We start from the raw sequence: 22237 nt of genomic DNA, 5'->3' as shown, positions 1-22237 counted from the left end.
AAAGAAAATCACAGGCTAATGGTGATCATTGACACAATAAAAAATCCTGAAACAGTACTAGAAAATTTAGTAAAGAAATACACACAGTAATGTTTTGAACAACCAACAATAAAAAAATTAAAAAAAAATTAAAAAAAAGAAGAAATACACACAAAAGAATAATAATGACAAAGTGGCTTATATCAGAAATGCAATGTTGGGTATTGGGTTTAATATTTAAAATCTGACCAAAATAATTCCTATAATAAGAGCATGAAGAGGAGACATAATTATATCTAAAATGTAGAAAAATAATCGATAAATTTAATATATCTTCATTGTAAAAATATTAGTAATCAAGTGCTTGAAGAAAACTTAATCATTTTGGTAAAAGGCATCTTCAAAAAAACTTATAGCCATATTTATTAATGATAAGAAACTGGATACTTTCTGCTGAGATTAGGAAAAAGACAACCCAATTTAAAAGGATTTACAATGTAAAAATATTACAATTTTTATATAATACCACAAAACTTGAAAAATCAAATTTAGACATTCATTTATAATAGCATCAAACCATAAATCAAAGGGATATATCTAATAGTTAAATTTTTATTAACAATTAAATTTAAAACTTTAATGTTTTCATATTGAAAACTACAAACTATCCTTCTTTACTGAAAACTATAAAAATTTTGTGAGAAATTACAGATGACCTAATAAATGGAAGACCATACTATTTTCACAGATCAGTAGATTCACTTTGGTCAAGATGCAAATTATCACTAAATTTATAAATAGGTTTAATGTATCCAAATCAATTTCCTAAAAGTTTTATTTTTAAGAAATTAACAAATTAATTCTAAAATAGAGTGAAAATACAAAAGATCTAGTATAGCCAAGTCCCTCCCAAAAACCTTAAAATAAGAGAAAAAAGTTTTGAACTCACAGTATCTTATCTCAAGATTTACTAAATTTAACCTAACTTTTCTGTGTACATATAAGAATATGCCATAGTGAATCTCATCATCATGATACTACTTTAAAATTATTAAAAAATACATAGCAGGACGATCAGTAAAGCAGAGGGAAGGGAAGAGATAGAAGAAGGAGGAAAGGGAAAGGGGAAATACTAGGGACTGAATTAGGGCAAATTATATCCCATTATGAATCCCAATGTCATGTATAATTAAAAGAATCAATGAAAAGAAAAAAAATTACTATGAAACTTCAGTGAAAAAAAATGGCATTGGGGGCTGGGGATATGGCTCAAGCAGTAGCGCGCTGGCCTGGCATGCGTGCGGCCCGGGTTCGATCCTAAGCACCACATACAAACAAAGATGTTGTGTCCGCCGAAAACTAAAAAATACATATTAAAATTTTTTCTCTCTCTCTCAAAAAAAAAAATGGCATTAAAAGAGAAAAACAGAGTTCAAAAAAGATCCATATATACATTGTTAACTTAATTGAACAATAGCATCAGTTCATTCATTTAAGAAAAGTCTTCAACAAATGGTTCTGGAACAATGGAGGAACACATGAAAATTCTGAAACTCAACCCTTATATTACATTACACATTAAAATGATTTGCAATATTGCACATATGTGCAGAAACTATGAATATAAAGCTTCAAGGGAAAACAGAAGAATAAATTTGTAAATGTAGGATAAGCAAGGATTCAATAGAGTTTGCAGTAAGTATTGCAAATAAAAGAATAAAATTGATACACTGTACTTCACCAAAATTAAAAAAGTCTGCCTATCAAAAAACTCAAAAGTGAAAATACAGGAGATAGAGAGTGATGACTAACTGCTTAATGGTTATGGATTTTCTCTGGGGTGCTGGAAATGTTTTGGAAATAGATAAAGAAGTTGGTTGCACAACACTGTGAAATACCAGTTTTCATTATTCATAATGTATGTTTTCATTATTCATAATGTATTCTTAAATTTTAATTTTATGTGAATTTCATTTCAATTAAAAAATAAAAAGAATGGGGGGGAATATAAAAAGGGAAACAGAAGGAAAGGAAGAATAAATAGAAATCAGGAATGAATTAATGGAAAATATGGGTTATTTTATAGTTCATATTACATAATCATTAAAAGGAAAAGGAAAAATAATCACAGAAAAAAATAGGAAATGTAAAATTTAAAAATCTACATTTAGATATTGTGTTCCAATTAATTATTTTGTTTATAAACGGATATGAGTTAGCAATTATGAAGTTATTTTATGCATATACTGCATTGAGACTTGAGAAAACATTGTAGATAATAAAAAGTAGCATTCCCAGGTGGAAGAAAGGAATAAAAACTAAGGTGAGGGAAGAATAAGCCGAGCCCTGTGATACTGGATTGTATTTAGAAATAGTATGATCTCATGATTTCTTGTATAGATTGAGAATATGTAAATTATCTATAATATACTATGAGAATACATACTTAGCATATAGATAGGTAAATGGATAAAGACAGAAAAAATATAGATGTCTGTGTATAAACATATACATATTTCTTATCTCTGGACCTAGAAGCAATGACACAACAGTTGTAATGAGTACATGTAATACCCAGATCTTGGTTTCTAAATACTTTTTTCCAATATAAAGAACCAGGGTTCCTTTAAGAAATGGTTGATTATAGACTTTGGGGAGGAAAATATAAGATAGCTAGGACATACAGTAGAAATAAAAAATATGTAAGTGTTTAAAAAACTATGGAGGCCATTTCAAAGAACACAGGGGTCAACTTACAGGAGTCCCCAGTGGTCAAACCTAGGAAAATTTGCATGAAAATAAATAATATTTGAGATACATGAGAAATCTGAAAATAAAATAAATATCCATAAATACATACTGATTAATCTCTACCAGTGAATATATTTTTGAAATGGGGAAGAAGGACAGCTCTTCCTTATAAATTTCAATGAGTAAGTGTATAAAACATCATGGAAATACAATCATTAGGTAAACCCCATACTAATAATTGCTATAAGCAAGAGTCTTCAATGGATACTGAAATTAAATGATATAGAACATATTTTTAGAGTCTCAAAGTATCTCCTGACAATAAAAGAACATTTTTGCAGTGAAAAAAACTGGCATACACCACCTTAATCAATTGATCATATTTAACATTAGTAGAAATTATACAAATGGATATCATTTATTCTAGATAAGATCCACTGGAAAAGGAACATTATTATTGTTGTTTTTATAAAAAATGCACTAATATAGGGAATAGTGTGGATAAATCTCAATATCATTATGATGGGTGGAAGAAGACAGACACATACTGTGTGATTCCATTCATATTAATTTCAAAAATAGGCAAAACCAATCTATGATCACAGAAATCAGAACACTTTCTTATGAGAATGTCCTTGACTGAAAAGAGGTAGTAGCGAAACTACTTAAGTAGTTATAAAAATATCTCCTTAGGCAGTAGTTACATTTAAGAAAACTCATTAAATTAAACAATTAATATTTAAGCATGTATGTAAATTTTACCTATATAAAGATATAAATTAAAATTATTTAAAATAATAAAAAAGCTCCTCATATACTAATATAAAATAACCTGCTAGAAATATTTAAGTATTTATATTTCACATAAGTATGCAAAAGAAAGTTACAGAAAAGTATAAAATTGTGCGTGTGTGTGTGTGTGTGTGTGTGTATCTATCTATCCTGGAGTATGGAGGATGTGTGTGTGGGGGGGTGTATGTAGGGAGAAACAAAAAAACAATAACACTGTCTCCAGGAAGGAGAAACTGTGTGGCCATAAAAGATAGAACTGAGAAGGTAGATTGCATTTCACTTTTAGGATCTATGCATCTTTTATAAATTTGGATTTTATAATATATATCATTATTTGAAAATAAAATTTAAAATTGTTTCTACTAGGGAAAAAGAGATACTTTTGATTTCCAGGCTCATTTAAACATACTTTTTAAAAAACATGAAGTAACTATAACAAATGTTGATAACAATGGAACATAGGTTCCTAATCTCCAGTATGTGCAAGTTCACTGTTCTTTCCTCTTATTAATTTGAATGCTTATAATGTGTTCAAAATGAAAAGTTATAAAATAAACAGAGAAAAATCTTTGGTTACCAAGAACACGAGAACAAATGAAAATAAATATAGATTATAAATTACAAATTTTTAAGGTGTTTTTGGTACTGGGGATAGAACCCAGGGGGCACTCTATCACTGAGTTACAATCCTACCCCTTTTTATTTTAAGACAGGCTATCACTAAGTTGCCAGGCTGATCTTGAATTTATGATCCTCCTACCTGAGCGTCTTAAGTATCTGAGATTACAGGCATACATCACTGTTTCTGGCTCTATTTAAGAATTTATTAGGAAAAGCAGAAAAGAATGCAGGGAATATATAAATAATTAGAACATTTAAAAGCCTGATAAATTGTGCTGAAAAACTGATTGAGGGGAAAAGGAAATGAAGGACTAATGATGTCAAAAAATCTACTGATTAAATTTACAAAGTTTAAAAAGTCATAGCAGAAATAACCCAAACTCCATTCTAATATGCTAGAAAACCTACACGGATTGTAATCTTCTGGGGAAAAAAGATTAAATGTAATACGCAAAATGTCAGACAAGTAATAACCATAGAAAAAAGTAAAAAAAAAAAAAATTCTAGACAGCATCACTTTTTCAAACCAACAAAAACAAAAGAGTGGTTGATTTCATTGATGTATTTGTTTAACCATTGATAGTAATGCTAGAGCTATTTAACCCATTCTAGAGCACAGAATAGAAAGAAATGCTCAAAATTGCTTTAACATAATCAACCAGAAAATTGGATATAAAAGCATGAGAAAAACAGCACATAAAATAACAGATTAAATTTCCTGTAGTAATATGCTTTCAAAACTCCCAAATCAAAATACCCACAATTCAGCAGTGAATTAAAATAATCAAATTTTTTTAAAAACCAAATATGGTCTGTTTGTTCACGGAAAAATAAGAAATTTCAATAATAGGAAATGAATTTTTACACCAATAAATGTTTTTAAAAAGAATATAACTGTACAAAAAGCAATGAATATATCTATTACATGGTTTTCGTTAAAATGTCTTAGAAAAATATGAAAAGTGGAAAATTTTTCTAATGCAATAAACAAAATATTTCAAACTTAAAATTAGCATCTTACATTGATGACTAAGACCATCTATATAAAAATAACTTACCTATTGGGAATAAGACCTGATACCACCCCTGAGTCCTGCCCAGCAAGATAAAAGCATAAGCTAATAAATAAATTCAGTTTGTTCACATAGGCAAATAGGTTTTCTATCACTGATAACACTTTATCTAGGCAAGCAGTTCATTTAGACAATAACTTGATTATCAGGACTAACATTAAGAACCTCATAATACTCTCCCATCAATCTTAAAGAATTACATGATGAATTTTGCCCATCCCTAATCACTTTCCTGCTTTAAATCACATCAGCCCAGACCCAGAGCCCTTATTTCCTGCTTTTAAAACACTATTAAACCCTATCAAGGTGGTGTTTTCCCTTGCTGCAATAAGTTTAATAAGCTCAGCTTTGCTTGATCATAGCTTTTTCAGGTAGTCTTTTGGGGAAATAAACCAGCAACAATGTGCTGTTCAAACCCAAGAAGCATTCCATTAAAACCCATTTAAGTCAAGGGTGGGTAATTCTTTACACAATCGTTTGAGTGCCCTGCAAATATCAGTCTGTGCACTTTATCAACATAATTAAAATCAGGGTCAATAAGGGAGAAAATAAAAATTGTCAATATTTGCAAAGAATTTGATAAATATTTTGAAAAAATCTGAAAAGAAATGAGAAACAGTAAGATGACTACTAATCCCCCCAAAACAAAACTTTCAGATAAAGAAAAATAAAGAAGCAAATAAATTAGAATAAAAACCCCATCATAAAAGTAAAAATATTAACAGTCATTAAAATTATTGAATAATAAAGACATACCTTATTCTTGGATATGAAGACTTAATATTATTAAAAACCAATTCTTCCCTAAATTAATTTATTATAGTTTATGAAATTGCAGTCTAAACTGCAATTTCTCCCAACAAGAAGACACATGAGACAGGAGGCAAAAGAAGAAACACACAGATCCACAGAACAAAGATGGAGCCCGTCACAGATGGGAATACAGCATATGCGCAGGATGGCATTACAGATAAATGGGCAATTATTGGCAAATAATCGCAAGTAATGGCAAATAACTTGGCAACCTTAAGATTTCAAAACAAAAAAAAATTCTCATGATTTAAGAATTTGAATTAAAAAAACACAAAATAATTAGAAGTTAACATAGGTGAAGGGTTTTATGGACTAAGTATAAGTATCTTTCCAAAAATGACATGAAACTCAGAAACCATAAAAGCAAACATGGTTATACTTGGACATATAACAATCATACACATTCTTGTAACAAAATAAAGTTAAAAAGTGTGTAAAAAAATCTGTAATGCTTGACAATCCAAAGCTTATTTCCTCAATAGTAAATGTGCTCTTTGAAATCTGGAAGAGACTAAAACCTCCCCAAACCCTCAAAATTGGACATAAAAGAAGAAATTAAAAAATACAGATGACTAATAAACATGAAAAAATGACAAAACTAAAAAAACAAAAGAAATACAATTTAAGACAATAGTTTGGGCGATAACATTGGCAAAGATTTTAAATATTTATAAAATCCATTATCTGTACGGTTGTGGGAAAGTTGGCAATCTCATTCATTGCCATGAAGGATAAAATTGTTAACCACATTTTAAAGGAAAATTTTGCAATAATTTTCAGAATTTGAAGTGTGTATATTCTTAATCCCAGTGATTCAACTGCTTAGTAATTTTATTATGATATAATAAACAAAAGCAAGATTGTTGATATATAGGGAGGTTCATTGCACAGAAATTTGGTGCTAACATAAATATCTATGAATGAGAAATGCTTAAAACATTTAATTATATTTCATCTACAAAACAGTCATGCAGTCATTCAACAAATGGCACAGATATGTATGTATTACTGAAGTAGAAAAAGCCCATTGAAAAGACTATTAAATGAAAGAGGCAATTTGCAGGAGAATATATTACAATATGTCCCACTTCTAGACCCCCTCCCCAAAATAGTTTTTGTGTTTGTGCACATCTATCCTCTAAAAGAATGCACATACCTCCCTTAATAGAAGAAAGCTATAAGGGTGGCATTAATGAGAGGAGGGCACTTAATTTATATATTAATTATTTAAATGTCGAGTTTTTAAAAAATATCATGCAGAGTTTCTTTTGACTGTATCCTATTTTCAAAAATTTATCACATGGCAAAGGAAAATTATAAGTGTATCTTTATGGGAGCACTGAGCAATTCCATCATTTTGAGCTTCTTGTGTAATATTATTTCCTCTAGTGAGGCTCCTGGGTTTGAGTCAAGTGGCAGCAAGGGAAACAGTCACCATGCCCAAATTAAAGTCTCATCGATGATATCCCAACATGAGCATTTCTCAGTTAAGCATTTCTTATCTGCAGGAGGTATCCACTGCCACACAGGAAAGAGAAGTGACTGTGCATAAGGAAGACTATATCATTGTTTTGGTGAAGCTGGTGGTAGAAGTAATGGCACCAACTCTAACAAATATACCTTGTCTTTGGGGTCATCACCTACAAAGACACAGAGAGAAAAAATGACAGAGGTTAGAAACACATGCCCTAAAGAGGCAGGGGGTCATGAAATTCTTACTATTCCCATACATGTGATGGAACAAATCTATGTAGAGTACAAAGAGAAAGCCACATTTCTAGCAGCTGGATCCACACTATAGCTACAAAAATCACTTTATAACTTCCTAACATAAAGAATGCCAAGTACTATTGTATTGCATTTTCTCCTTTTGATGGGCTAAAAAGTTAAGGACATTCTTCAGCAACTTCAAATTTTGTATCTGTCTCTTCCCTGCTGTTCTTGGCTCCTTAAAGCTCATTCATTTGATCAATTATTTCAGACAAAACTATCTGTCAACTTTCTAGTCGGAGTCACTGAGAATATACTGTATCTCATGAATACAATTTTCTAGCAATACAATGGATCCAGCCATAAAGAAGTACTGTCAACTGGATGAGAGAAGAAAAGTTATAAGGAAATCCTTCATGTTGGAAGGAAATATACTGAAATGTAGAAAAGCTATACACAAAAGCTCTGACATTTAACCCACTGTGCTATGTGGCCACTGGAATCCATTAAAATGTACTCAAATCATCAGACTGCAAGAAATTAACATATCATTTTCTACCCAGACACAGCTTCTAGAAAGCAAGGACTATTCTAACTAACAACCTTACCTTCAGAGTGTGTCTCTTGCAAAATATTCAGGTGAAGAGCTCTTTGTTGGAGGAGCCTTCTTTTGGAAATTTAATGGTGCCATTCACTCCCAGAAGAATTCCCAAAAAAGTTCTCTTCTGAGGTGATAAATAAATAAATAAATAAATAAATAAATAAATAAGCAAACAAATAAACAAACAAAAAACTCTATTTCCAGTGAAGCAGGTAATGCAGTGAGAGTCTGGGAAATTTGCTGTTTATTTCTTTTTAATATTGATTTCATTTGGAAACTGCTCCTTATTTACACAGCCCTGAAACCATAACCAGATGTTCCATGTCTCTATATGTTTTAGTATCAACACATTGTATCTTTCAGAATTTTAAAATTGAATGAATCATCTGAGTCCCACTGAAAATAGTGTCTTTTGCTTTCTTAAAAATCATCTTTCACTGCTTTGTTGGAAAGATTATTCCCCAAATCACTCAAAACAGGGTACAAATATATCTATTCTCACCAAAAGTTACTGAGAACTTATTCTATAAAAGGCAATACACAAGGTGGCTTTGTCACAAAAAATAAACTGAAAGTTATCTGACCACAGGAAATCAAAAGTACATTGAATGAATCTATCATGCCAATAAAGAGCTAAAATGTAATAGTCTGATAAAGGTAATTCAGCTGAGGGTAGGATTATTGAGGAGAGACCTCCAGTTCAAGAAAACCTGTTATGATCACATAGCTATAACTCCTCTGTACTGTAACCATACTCATATGGTTTTTGGATGAGTTCTAATCCCTTTTGGCTGCAACCAAATGCAATCAAGCCTAAGAAGAAGATATATTAATTCAAACCCATTCTAGGCTGCTTTCCTATAAACATGAAATTCCCTACCCATATAGTTATTATACCTGTGAGGGTGTCCAAGAGTCCATAGGTAGGAATGGAGACTTTGGAAGTAAGTTGTCAGCTCATACTCTGAAAATGACATTTGAGAATTAAGAAGACAGGCATGAACAACTGCCCTTCCATTTTGGGGTTTATTGTCACCTAACAGAGAAAAGAAAAAAAAAGAGGAAAAATAACATCTTAATACAAAAATATGCATGCATACAGATGTGTCTATATATACACAGGGCACACAGAATCTAACAATAAAACAGTTATGAAGTGTGAGTATGCTATGCTATGCACAGACTGGGAAAGGTGGATATTACTAAGTCCTCTGTGTGTCACATGCACAAATATGAACCACTCTCTCTTTTCCCATAAGGTCCAAAGGACAGAGAACAGTTCAGTAATAATTATGTTTTTGAAATAAAATATTCATGTTCTATTAAGACTGTTATAAATTTTTTAAAATACTACTATAAAAATTAACAATCCCAAGCATGGTGGTGCCTGTAATCCCAGCGACTTGGGAGGTTGAGGCAGGAGGATCACAAGTTCAAGGCCAGCCTTAGCAACTTAGTGAGACCATCAGCAACTTAGTGAGACCCAGTCTCAAAATAAAACATAAAAAGGGCTGGGTTCATGGCTTAGTGGTTAAGTGTCCATGGGTTCAATCCTTAGTACCAATTAATAAATAAGTTTTTAAAAAAGCAACAAAACCATAATCTCTTCATTTCCATTCTATAAAGTCTAAGGACAAGTTCTAACAATTTCACTGGCAAACTAAATCTATTGTAACTTACCAATTTTCACAAGGCCATCTTTATAGAAAAATGCACATGCCAATAATATCTGAATATCTAGAAAGGTTGTATTCAACTAAATTATGCTAAACATTTTTTAAAAAGTAGTCTAAAATTTGCCCCAAAGTAACAATCTAGTGAAAGGGTGCATTCAAGTGCAATAAGCAAGTGTCCTAATCATTTTTCATTTAAAAGACATCCATAAACAATGTTTATCTATAATTTTGAAAAAGTATATAAAATCAACTTTTAAAAAATTTGTTCTAATTAGGTATAAATGACAGTAGAATGCATTTTGACACATCATACATGAATGGAGTATAATTTTTCACTTCTGGTTGTACACGATGTAGAATCACACCAGTCATGTAGTCATATATGTACATAGGATTGTAATGTCAGATTCATTCTACTATCTTTCCTACCCCCATACACCTCCCCTCCCTTCACTCCCCTCTACCTAATCCAAAGTAACTCTATTCTTCCTTAGTCCCACGCTTTTTATTGTGAATTAGCATCCATTTATCAGAGAAAACATTCAGCTTTTGTTTTTTTGGAATTGGCTTCTTTCACTTAGCATGATATTCTCCAGCTTTATCCATTTACCAGCAAATGCCATAATTTCATTCTTCTTTAAGGTGGAGTAATATTCCATTGTGCATATATACCACATTTTCTTTATCCATTCATCTGTTGAATGACACCTAGGTTGATTCCATAGTTTAAATATTGTAAGTTGAGTTGCTGTAAACATTGATGTGGCAGTGTCACTGTAATATGCTGATTTTAAGTCCTTTGGGTATAAACCAAGGATTGGGATAGCTCGGTCAAATGGTGGTTCCATTCCAAGTTTTCTGAGGAATCTCATACTGCTTTACATAACAGTATCACCAGTTTGCAGTCCCACCAGTATTGAACCTTTCCCCCCACATCCTCGCAACATTTATTATTGCTTGTAATATTGATAATTGCCATTCTGACTGGAGTGAGATCAAATCTTAGAGTATTTTTGATTTGTACTTCTCTAGTTGCTAGAAATGTTGAAGATTTTTTCGTATGTTTGTTGATGGACTGTATTTCTTCTTCTACGAAGTGTCTGTTCAGTTCCTTAGACCATTTGTTAATTGGGTTATTTGCTTTTTTGGTGTTAAATTTTTTGAGCTCTTTATATATCTTGAAGATTAATGTTCTATCTGAAGTGCATGTGGTAAAGATTTTCTCCCATACTGTAGGCTCTCTCTTCAAATTATTGATTGTTTCCTTTGCTGAGAAGAAGGTTTTTAGTTTGAATCCATCTCCATTTATTGATTCTTGATTTTATTTCTTGTGCTCTAGGAGTTCTGTTAAGGAAGTCAGATCCTATGCTGATATGGTGAATATTTGGGCCTACTTTTCCTTCTGTTAGGTGCAGGGTCTCCTCTGTTCTAGACCCCCAGTCTTTGATCCACTTTGAGTTGAGTTTCTTGATCTTTGAATAACCTCAGTGTAACTAGAAACCCAGATCTGACAAAATGAGGAATGCATTTGATTACTTATATTCAGAGTTCCCTCAAAGATGAACAGAGCAAAGCTTAAATGTGATTACTGATATCAAATTTGTTGATTACCCAATGAGCAAATAAAAAATGGTATGATCTCAAAATATTTGTTAGTGCTCTCTGAAGCCATCTGCAGAGCACTATGTCACAAATTTTATCAAAGGTACTTAAGGCTTTCTTCTATTGTCCTGTTAACCATTCAAATATCTTGAAATACTAGGTTTATGTAAAATTATAATGCTGTAACTTTTATGTACAAAGTTAAGCCCCAAACATACAATGATAGTTAAAATTTGCATTTGTCTTCTTAATATAGACATAATGATTCAAGATTATTATCTGATTTACTTCATATTCTAGCTTCGTGGCAAGTCTAAACAAATTCAGAAACATTTATCAATATGGCAACTTACTCTTCTATTTTCAAGCATACTTTCCCCAGAATAATCTTAGCTAAGATTTTAACAAAGGGTATTTTATATATTTTGTATTTATCTCATCTACATCTTTTATCATATCCTGATACACTATCGTAGCTCTAAATAATTTGCATCCAATGGAACTTTCTGTGACAATAAAAATATTTTATCATCTCATGCTGTCCAATATAGTAGGCTAGAGCCACATGTGGCTACTGAGCATATGAAATAAGGTACTGTGACTTTAGAACTTAATATTTTTTAAAATTTATTTATTTATTCTATTTGTTATACATGACAGCAGAATGCATTTCAATATGTAATACATTTACATAGAGCACAATTTTCATATCTCTGGTTGTACATAAAGGAGAGAGTCACACCATTCGTGTCTTCATACTTGTACTTAGGGTGATGATGTTCATCTCATTCCACCATCTTTCTTATCCCCATGCCCTCTCCCTCCCCCTCCCTCCCCTTTGCCCTATCTAAAGTTTCTCCATTTCTTGCATGCCACTCCCCCACACACATCCCCATTATGGATTAGCATCCACACATTAGAGAAAACATCCAGCCTTTGATTTTTTAGGATTAGCTAACTTCACTTAATATGATATTCTCCAAGTCCATCCATTTACCTGCAAATGCCATGATTTTATTCTCTTTTAATGCTGAGTAATATTCCATTGTGTATATATACCACAGTTTCTTTATCCATTCATCCATTGAAGGGAGAACTTATTGTTTAATGTATAATGTCTGATGTCTATTATATTGAACAACAATATAAACTATAGCTGTTACAAAATAAAACTCCTAAGAACATTTAAGATAATCTTACAAAGGACAGTTAAAAATATTTTTAAAAGATTGGTGAATCTTTCAAGAAGTACAGAAATATCCCCCAAAGGATAAATGTTATTCCTATTTTCTCAAAAAGAATATAAAATAAGATTAATAAAGGAAAGAACTTGATTTTAATTGTCCAAAGTCAGAAATTTGAAATTAAGTATGACTCTCAGGTGACTATTTTGTGCAATTTTGTTTGTTTTTGTCATTGAGGAAGTTCAATGAACTGTAGAAATGTTAAGTATTCCTTCTTCCTTATTAGCTTAGTTTCCCTAGACTATACAAGCACAGAACATTATTCTATAAGTAATGGTAAGAAATAGCTTGCAACTTTACATGTTTTCTCTGTGAAAATGAGAAACAAGATGGTATTTGGGGTGGGGGTGGTGAATCCAGCCCTAAATTATGTAACCTTGTTGCTACTGCAGCCTAGACCAAAAAGGATTATAAAGTAGATGTAGATCACAGAACTATAGTGGATATTTGCCCAATGCCCTTTGGGTCCAAGTGTTTATATTCCCACTTAAGGAACACATGGTACTCAAATTGTGTCCGGGTGTTGCAAAGGTTTGCATTTTACACCAATATATGAATTTGGCACTTGTATGGATAATGTTAAAAAAATTATAGAAGTAAAGACTATTGATACACCCTCCTGCTTGTTCAAATTTGTAAGCTCAATATCAATCATTCTTTGACTGAATTATAAATCTCAACAGTTCTTGCTGAACAATGGTAAATAAAAACTTATGGGCCAGAGTAGCAGTATATCACTATGCATACTTAATTCTCTGGTCTCAAACATAGTAAATGTTGCCCTAAAAATTCCTGCTAACAAATATGTGGATGTAAGTCTGGAACAGTTGAGTTTTCTGAATTTTGGAAAATGTTTTTTCAAAATAAATATTTTTATTTAGTTTTAAGAAAACTACACAGACACATTCCTTCAACTAGGATTTAAGTTAAGATAATGTATCACTGTCTCTGCAAAGCCTGCTACTTCTGTGGGAATCCTGGAAAAATATCAACTGATATGCTTTATATCCAATTCTTCCACAATTAGGTGGTGGAAACAATATTCCTCTATATATGGAAAACAGTACTTCTCAACTGTTTCTTTTCATCATAATCTCCATGGATATCCTTAGACATTTTTCCTTAATTTTCATTCCCCATTCCTGTCCAAATCTTAGTAATACAATTATGCCATGTATCTATCTGATTATGTACTATAGTTGTTTGGAGAACAAGTCAGTGAAATAATGAAAATTTTTTCCCCCTAAGAATCAGTGTCATCCATGAGGATATTAATTATGTTGCCAATACCTAGTGTAGAGTAAGTCGAGAAAAATAACTAAATGTGTAAGGAGTGTATACAGGGTATTCCAGCCTATAACAAACTGTGTTTGGAGACAGTTGGAGGCAGTTTCAATTTAGGATCTTTAAGATGAAAGCATCCCCTTCAATGATTAGAAGAGACAGAAGATAGAAATAAAGACTATATTACTTACAAGTCCTTGGGGAGTATATCACATGCTCTGGAGGTCACATGCAGAAGTCAAGCAGCACATGGAGAGAAGAAAGGAGGGAAAGGGAGAGGGAAAGGAGAAGAAAAGGGAGTGAAGGGTGAGAGAGAGGGAGAGTTAGTTGAGTTCATAGTGTTATCCACACAGGCTTCCTTGGGAGTTTTAATTGGTGGGTTTAAAGCAAGAAAACACAAATTCCATGGAGTCACACTGTGATAGAGAGGTGGTCACTGCAGCATATGTGCACAATCCATATGGGGTGGGGTGAGAGTTAACAGGGCCAGTCAAGTAGGTTGTACCTAGATGTCCCATAGGGAGGTGGTCAACCAAGAGGCAATTACAAAAGGCAGTTATCTGGATTGACTACATTGAGGAAATGGGAGGAGGTACAGAACTGGAAACTGTCCTAGATGAATAAATCCTGCTTCTGATATGAGAAAGTTAAATATACTCAAAATGGATGCTGGGGCAAAAATTAAAGTTGTAAGAATTGGCTACATCCTTCTAATACTCACACCCTACAAAATACACTGTTGAAGTCCCAGGTGCATTCTCTGTCATACATCTCATTTTGGCCCAATATCATCTCTGTTCCTAAAAGAGAAGGAGACATTCAAACACTCTTGACTGACTAGTGCTTTTATGGTATAAGCTAAACATAGAAATATAAAAAATCTAGAATTTGAAGGAATGGAAGCCAGGGAGAACTTAAAATATTATTAATGTTGATTAATTATAAGATGATTTCCAATGTAGATTAAATTATTGGCTAGTTAAAAAACACAAATTAGCTAGAAACATAAATAGATTTAGAGTAAGTGATACTATGTTGTTGAAGAATCTTCTGAAAAACTTACAGGCCCTGATGCCAACGGGAATGAAATGTCAATGTTGGGTTTCTCAGTTTCAAGCATTTTCTTTCTTAGCTCTTCCCTTGAGAGAGCACAATGGGATAAACAATAACATACCTAATTGAATCTACAGGGTCAGTAGTAATATCCCCTCTTTCAAAACTAATTTTAGTGATTTGTATCAGTCTATATAAATTTTATCAATTTCACTCATGTTTAATTTTATGGATTTTTTTGTATATTTTTTCTTTCTTCATACCAACAATTTTTGCTCAGATCTATATTATTTACTTCCTCCTGTGCACTTTGGGTTGTATTTTCTCATTTAGCATTTTTCTTATTTCCCAAGGTAGAAGCTTATTTATCTTTCTCTTTTCTGATATAATCACTGTATGCTTCCATCTGAGCATTTCTTTAATTATATCACACTCAGCACAAAATGTTTTATACTTTCTTTTAACATATTTTATTTTACTCATGGGTTCTATATGGTGTGTTTATTTCCAAATATTTGGCAATTTTCAACTTGATTTTTATTTCTAATTTCTCTGTGGTCATAGAACATACTCTACATTATTTCAGTCCTTTTAAAAGCTTATTGAGTATAGTTTTATGGCTTAACATCTAATCTATCTTGGAGAATGTTCAGGTATGCTTGAAAATAAATTGTATTCTGCTATTGTTGGATAGAGTGTTTCAATATATCTATATCCAGTATGTATCTTATATCTATAGATGTCTCTCCCTTTCTCTCTTGCTCACCCTCTCTCTGTGTCTCTCTCTCTTACACACACACACACACACACACACACACACACACACACAAACATACAATCATCAGTGACCCAGATTCCATTGCTGCCCAGTACAGTGTCCTGTGGGGTATTACATAATACCTACAAAAATCATATAATATCAATATTTCATGGATAAAATATCACTAACATGAGAATTCCCACTGGCCCCCAAAGACAGGATGGCAGAAATCATTTCCCACAAATTTCTTTATTTCACATCTCATGGTGAAAGAATGGATTTTAATGTAAGGCCCAGTACTTTGTCCTTGTTGACCTGTAGGAATAAAAACAATGAAAGAGGAGAGGTATAGAAGCATACATGTTCATTGGTCTATGAGGCACAGTAGGGTTCAGTTATATATTGCATATTAAATTAGCTAATGTAGTACTCTTCTAGAATGGGTACTATGGTCATTGTATTAGCTTCCAACCTCTATCAGGGAACATTGTGCCCAATACTTTCTGCCAGACAAATGTGCAGTCAGACTAAATGAATATACTTAGACTACAAAAAATGGTGAACTGGTGAACAGCATATCAATTTAATTCAACCATAGAATCATTTAACCTTCAAAGGTGATTCAATGGATTGGGAAGAAGGTAGTCATGAAAAGCTATGGCAGGGAAAAGAAAGAACAACTGTCTAAATATGGATTGTAGCATTTAACATGTTTGAGTACAGAAACCTAGAAATTTGCAGAGGCTGCTCAAGGTTATGTATGTTGCACCCCATTCAGTTTAGAGTGGTCAGAGCAATGCAGGGAGGACACACCCAGGTAAAGTATATACATGTGATTAGAATGGTTGTGTAGCATGCATAGAGTGAATAATGCAGACACTGGGCCCTCTCACTGTGAGATACTCCCCATCCTCCTTTCAGAGTAAAGCTCACCAGGCCCACAGCTACAGACTCAGTGGGACTTAGGCAATTATATCTCTCAGCAGTGTCAAGCTTCTCTCTGCCACACCAGTAAGGAAGAGCATCTCCATCACTCTCCATGCCTAGTTTCCAGAGAAGGAATCATCAGGAAGATTGAGAATGTGCCAAAATTCTAGAAAAGAACAAAATGAAATCTCAGAGTACTATTCAGATGATAAAGGCCTTCAATGTCTGAATTAAAAGATTGTAAACAGCACCAATTAAATTCCAGAATTTTTTTATATATATATGACAGAAGAATGCATTATAATTCTTATTATACATATAGAGTACAATTTTTCATATCTCTGATTGTATTCAAAATATATTCACACCAATTCGTGTCTTCATACATGTACTGTGGATAATAATGTCTATTACATTCCACCAACATTTCTAACCCCATGCCCCCTCCTTTCCCCTCCCACCCCTTTGCCCTATCTAGAGTTTGTCTATTCCTCCCATGATCCTCCTCCCTACCCCACTATGAATAAGCCTCCTTATATCAGAGAAAATATTTGGCATTTGGGTTTTTGGGATTGGCTAACTTCACTCAGCATCATCTTCTCTAACTCCATACATTTACCTGCAAGTGCCATGATTTTATTCTCTTATTGCTGAGTAATATTCCATTGTGTATATATGCCACATAACTCAAATTGGCACTATTTGCTGATGATATGATTCTATACCTAGAAGACCCTAAAAGTTCCATCAGAAAACTTCTAGAGCTAGTAAATGCATTCAGCAAACTAGCAGGATATAAAATCAATACCCATAAATCAAATGCATTTCTGTTTATCAGTGACAAATCCTTAGAAAAGGAAACGAACTACCCCATTTACGATAGCCTCAAACAAACAAACAAACTTGGGAATCAATAAAAGAGGTGAAAGATCTATATAATGAAAATTACAGAACCCTAAAGAAAGAAATCAAAGAAGACCTTATAGGATGGAAAGATCTGTTAATTCAGACATTGGAAAGGCCTTTATTATCCACCTTACTCTTGGATAAGCAGAATTAATATTATCAAAATGATCATACTACCAAAAGCACTATACAGATTTAATGCAATTCTGATCAAAATTCCAGTGGCATTCCTCATAGAAATAGAAAAAGCAGTCATGAAATTTATTTGGAAAAATAAGAGACCCAGAATAGCTAACACAATTCTTAGCAGGAAGAGTGAAGCAGGTGGCATCACTATACCAGATCTTAAACTATACTACCAAATTCTTAATAATAAAACTAGTTAGGAAAGAACTATAAAAAATTAAATGTTAACTCAAGAGTGTGCCATTCTGTTCCTTCTCAAACAAGCTGGTAGAAATGACGAAATTAGCTCTTCATTAGTGTGACAGTAAGAGATTCATGCAATTCCAATTTTGAACCTACAAAACACAGGGGAAATAGAAAAGTGGAAAAAGAAAATCTTCCAAATTGAATGTTGATTTTTAAGGAATTGATTTCACATATATGTCTGTCTGTCTATCTATCTATCTATCTATCTATCTATCTATCTATCTATCTATCTATAAAACTGTATGACAAAAAAACAAGTCACTGTATTCCATGGAACAGGAAAGTGTGGAAAATCTTTTTTTCTAAAACCTGCTCAAAGATTCACCAAAGTCCACCTTAGCATCCCTCATTAAAACTAGGGTCTTCCTCAAAGAGAACAGGAAATCCACTGAAGGGTGTGAATATTAGCCAATAAAATTGGTATAAAACTTCAAGAAGTAGAATATAATAATTTTACAATTAAAACTATTTAAAGCAGTATCCACTGGAATCACTCAAGTATTTAGAAAACTGCTCTTTAAGGATGACAGAAAAAAATCATCTGAACTTGAACAGCTGGAATAGCAAGAAAATTTAAACACATTCTGAGACATTCCCATGATTAGAAATCACTCATTTTCCAGATACTCCTACCTAAAAACAATAGAGAAGACAAAAATATCTTTTGAACTGATCATTCAATAGACTTCAACAGACTGCTCCTAATGGAAAATTGTAAATGTATAAATGGTTAAAGGCAAGGCACTACCATAATAACTCAGTGGAGTCTCACTAGTCATGTGCTAATTTCCCAGAGTTGGATTACTAAAAGGAGATAGACGTTAACTGTCAAGTACTCACAAAATTTGCTGTGTAATCCACAATAGATATTTATAAAGAACTTTACAATCTATTTAACAGATGCTCTCACATTAGCTTTCAAATATCCTAAACCCCGTGGTTCCTACTGCCTGAATACCTGAAATCCCTCCCATATGTCTGCCTAACAGGATCCCCATGCTGGACTTCAGCTCACAGAAGTGGTTTGGTCACTCATTTTGTTCAGATTCTAACAAGATTCATTTTTGTAAGTCATCATTGGTCCAGGCACATTGAATAAGCGACCCTGAGTCTAAGGTATGTGGTAGATACTGATCACCCAGGAGTTTGTCATTCTGGGACACACAGACCCACACTCTTCAACCATGGAGCTCTGCATCACAGTTAATGACCATTCCCTTGGCTGTCTATCATAGCCAGTGTCCAGTGTCATTAAAATACTGTGATTCCCCAAGAGGAATATCAAATAGTCTCAGGATAAAATTCTTACCTTATGAGAATTCCAACTGGCTCCTGATGATGGGTTAGCAAAATTATTCTTAATACTTTGCTTCACATCAGCTCTCAAGAAGATTAAATAAACTCTTAATATAAAATTCAGTTTTTGGTAGCATGCCAATCTGTGGCAACAATAAAAGTTTGGAAATGTGAAAAGCATAAAGCACACATTTTTTATTTGTCAAACATACTTAACACAGGAGGATTATTTATAGGCCTTCATATAAAATAATTTTATATACCTCTACTAGGTTGTTTCTAATATCATTCAAAAGGGAGTCATAAGGACCTGAAAGCCTGAGATGGTTCAGCAGTTAATTTATAACTCACACTGTCTGAATTATCAGACACTTTACAAAACAAATTACCTATTGAATTACATAAATATGCAAAAAAGTATATTTATTAAAAATTAGATATTACTTTTGGAATGTAAAGTTTTGTTCTGTCCCCAAAATGGAACAGATAAGAATGACAAATTAGCTCTTCTTTGGGATGATGAAGATAATTCCATGCAATTCCAAAAACACTTCCAGTCTACAAAACACAAAGGAAATGAAGGAAGTCTTAAAATCTTTCCAATGGATTGATTCCTAAGAACAGTTTAAAATAAACTAGCTACAGATATTAATTTGAACGTCTACACAACTAGACCAGTAAAATTATATTCATTCCTTAGAACAGGATAGAATAGAAAAACAACTTTTCAAAGATGTAAAAGTTGACCCAAAGACTTTTGTGAGCCTTTACTATTGATAACTAAATTGAGAATCACTATTTAAACACACACAGACTCACTGAAGGAATATGAGTATGAGCTGTTGGTATTCTAAATAATTCCAAATTTAGAAATTTAATAATATAATTAAAAAAATGTTTGATCAAACATATAATTTAAATCATATGGAATATTTAGAAGATTGCCTGCTGAATGGTGGGAAAATAAAAAGAAATGAAACAATGTTCTAACCCTTGGAAAAATGTTTAAAAATTAACTAAAATACATCAAATAAACTCTTGAATAAAACTTATTCTTCAATTTCCACATATTTATTTTAGTTAAGAAACATAATGAGCAAAGACTAATAATTTCTTCCTAATTTTCTATACATAAACCTGTGCATAACTGAACCTTACTAAGATGACTGTGGTATCTAAGAAAATGATGTGCATAATAGCTAAAAAATGGAAATAAGCTAGGTGCCCATCAACTGATGAATAGATAAAGAAAATGTGGCACATGGGGGCGGATCCAAGATGGTGGAGTAGAGGAGATACCATTTCTGGCTGCTCTGTGCATGAATCTGAGAAAGCTATCAGGTGGCTTCTCCACGGGGTCTCACCTTGTCAGAATACAACACCTCAGAGTGTGACAGGACCTCATACAGCAGATTTTTGCAGAATCCACCAAAGCTGAGAACACTGAGCAGAACTCAGAGCCTCTGTATTCCTTTAAGACTCCAGTCTCTGGTCCCAAAGCCCACAATTTGAGCACATGTGCGACTCTTAAGCTGCAGAATAGAAACATCAAATCAGCACCTCTGCAGAGTGGCAGAACTCCAGACTATGCTCTGCTCCCATGCAGGTCACCTGACAACATTCTAGCCACAGCAGGAGGACTTTCCAGCTCCCCCCACCTCACCAGACACCCTGATGTGGAAAACAGATGAACTCTATCTTGAAAAACCTTTCTTGCTATCTTTTGGTGGGTGTGGCTACCAGCATGGTTCTGCCACTGAACAGGTTCCTGGTTTCCAACTTCCCCTCCCCACAACTGTGATAACTTGGCACAATAACTATCAGCACAAAATTAGCTCTCAGTTGAATAGAGCTCAGTGCAACCAGGGCGGTGCTTACCTGGTACAATCCAATGGGGACAGCAAGAGGTCCCACAGCAGAGATCTGATAAGCAAGAGAGTGGAGGGGTAAAAACTGGGAGCAACACAGATAGAGCAGATAGATCAAGATTAGGGAAGCTCCAGGCAAGAGACTGTGAGCTCTAATCTTCTCTCACTGGTTACCAACACCAAACTGAGGGAAGAGACTCAAGCTTGGAATAGACAACTCCACCTACTGGAAGAGAAGAGAAGAGAAGAAAAGAAAAGAAAAGAGAAGAGAAGAGAAGAGAAGAGAAGAGAAGAGAAGAGAAGAGAACTAAATTCTTAGAGTATTTTGTGGTTCTTTGTTTGTTTTCTTCTCTTCCATTTTATATTCTTCCTTTTTCCTCTAGCCTTCCTCCTCAGGTCCTCACAACCCCAAAATATGTGAAACCAAGAACATTGCATGAAATAGAACTTTAAGAACTGAGTCATCAAAATAATATAATACAGAGTAATTGCATAAGTCCCCCTTTTTTCTTTCTCTCTCTCTCTCTTTTTTCTCTTTCTTTTTATTCTAATCCCTCCCTCTCTTCCTCTTTCAACCTCCTAATTTTTACTAATTTTACTTCCAAATACTATAAATACATATGTGTTTGTTTTTACGCATTCCACTGTCCTCCCACATACTTGTATACCCTAAATTACCTCCTGTCTATTCCACAGCTACTAACCCTCTTCACTAGAGTTCTCCTCCAAATTTCCTAAGTGATATTAAGCCCATACCTTCACATCTTTCTCCCTTAACATAACATCATACACCCGACCCCAGTTCTCTGTCCACAACCACAAACTTTATACCTTTTATGAAACTACTCA

At 33.2% G+C, this 22237-nt stretch overlaps 1 long non-coding RNA gene and 1 pseudogene across 1 annotated transcript in view; both read right to left on the bottom strand.

Annotated features, from left to right (window-relative positions):
- The window catches only part of LOC107137754, a 164667-nt gene that overhangs the window by 133836 nt on the left and 8594 nt on the right, over positions 1-22237 (bottom strand). The window contains exons 3-12 of the long non-coding RNA XR_001502918.2: positions 21399-21614; positions 20885-21052; positions 19965-20078; positions 19534-19663; positions 16149-17052; positions 14868-14946; positions 14338-14364; positions 9238-9376; positions 8348-8464; positions 7650-7669 (exon numbers count right to left, since the gene is read on the bottom strand). This is a non-coding gene — a long non-coding RNA (uncharacterized LOC107137754). The remainder of the gene's footprint in view (positions 1-7649; positions 7670-8347; positions 8465-9237; positions 9377-14337; positions 14365-14867; positions 14947-16148; positions 17053-19533; positions 19664-19964; positions 20079-20884; positions 21053-21398; positions 21615-22237) is intronic.
- On the bottom strand, positions 19226-19308 carry LOC125613414 (annotated as a pseudogene).

Source organism: Marmota marmota, unplaced genomic scaffold (genome assembly GCF_001458135.2).
Source record: "Marmota marmota marmota unplaced genomic scaffold, marMar, whole genome shotgun sequence".
Lineage (NCBI taxonomy): Eukaryota > Metazoa > Chordata > Mammalia > Rodentia > Sciuridae > Marmota > Marmota marmota.
This window is presented reverse-complemented; position numbering and strand designations above follow the sequence as displayed.